Genomic DNA, 1,168 nt, shown 5'->3' on the forward strand with positions numbered 1-1,168 from the left:
TTATAAGGATTGTGGGTTTTTTTTTTTGGAAAATTTCTTATATAACCTTTCGACTTTCACCTAAAATTTATTTTTGTCCTTCATCTTTTAATTTCGATATACAAATACTTCGACTTTTAAATTTGTTTCAATGTCATCCTTTGGAAGGAAGATGTTATCTTTATGGACGGAAAAAAGCCACGTGCTCAGCACGTGACCACTTTTGAGGGACATTAATGCCCTTTTCCCTCCTGCCTTCCCTCTCTCTCCCTCTCTAAAGACCCAAAGACTAGCACAACAAAAGAACTCCGAACGTGAATTGGGTGGGCTCAAACCCACACCACCTCATCTCAGAGCAAGTTTATCGGTATAAGTAAACAACCTTTTATAGCTATTTTACCTATTTAAGTCTCCGAAATGGGGCTGCAGCAGATGAGCCAAACAAGAAGTTATTTACCCTTTAGGAACAGTAGATCGCTACTTGTGCCGAACAACTGTTCATGAGGTATGAATTAAAATACTATTTTCTTCTCTCTCTTCCCTACCAAACGACTTTTCTCGCTCGTCTCTTCTCTCTGCAACTCTTTAACGGGATCTTCAAACAGGGCTAGGTCCAATGATCGACGGCGAAGAAGAAGGTTTGGGATATGGGTTCAAACAGGGCTAGGTTCGACAATCAACGACGACAACAATCGATCAATGGCGAGGTCTGACGACCTCAATCTCTCCCGGTCGGTGACCTCAATCTTGACTGGCTCGGCCCGGCAACCTCCATTGCGACCGCGGCGGCAGAAACGGGCTGAACAAAGTATATCAAAAGGTGTGTATAGGAGTATATGTATATATCTACAGCTATTACCGATGTGTACATATATGTGTGTATTCTGATTCTCTAGCTTCAAACCCTAAAATGGAATGGGGAAGAAGAAGAAAAGAAAATTAAAAAATGAGAAAAAAAAAAAACAATATTTTAATAAATAATAGGTAAAATAGATAGTGTTGATGTAGTTGTAAAAAAAAATGTTGAAAGCTAAACTAGATTTGTGTACTGTTCAATGGCATGTTTAGCTATCAATTGATAGACTTGCTCTCAGAAACCAATTTCCAAGCTTCCTCTGCATCCCCACAATGGCAATAAAAACCAGTCATGGATGAGACATTGTTTCGTTGAGGCATTTCATCAAGAGAG

At 39.5% G+C, this 1,168-nt stretch overlaps 1 long non-coding RNA gene across 1 annotated transcript; it reads left to right on the forward strand.

Moving 5' to 3' along the window:
- Nucleotides 1-340: 340 nt before the first annotated feature.
- LOC131311039 (uncharacterized) lies at nt 341-942 on the forward strand. Its single transcript, XR_009195376.1, has 2 exons — nt 341-484; nt 585-942. It is a non-coding gene; the product is annotated as an uncharacterized LOC131311039 (long non-coding RNA).
- Nucleotides 943-1,168: the final 226 nt, after the last annotated feature.

The sequence above is a fragment of the Rhododendron vialii genome, chromosome 12a (genome assembly GCF_030253575.1).
Source record: "Rhododendron vialii isolate Sample 1 chromosome 12a, ASM3025357v1".
Lineage (NCBI taxonomy): Eukaryota > Viridiplantae > Streptophyta > Magnoliopsida > Ericales > Ericaceae > Rhododendron > Rhododendron vialii.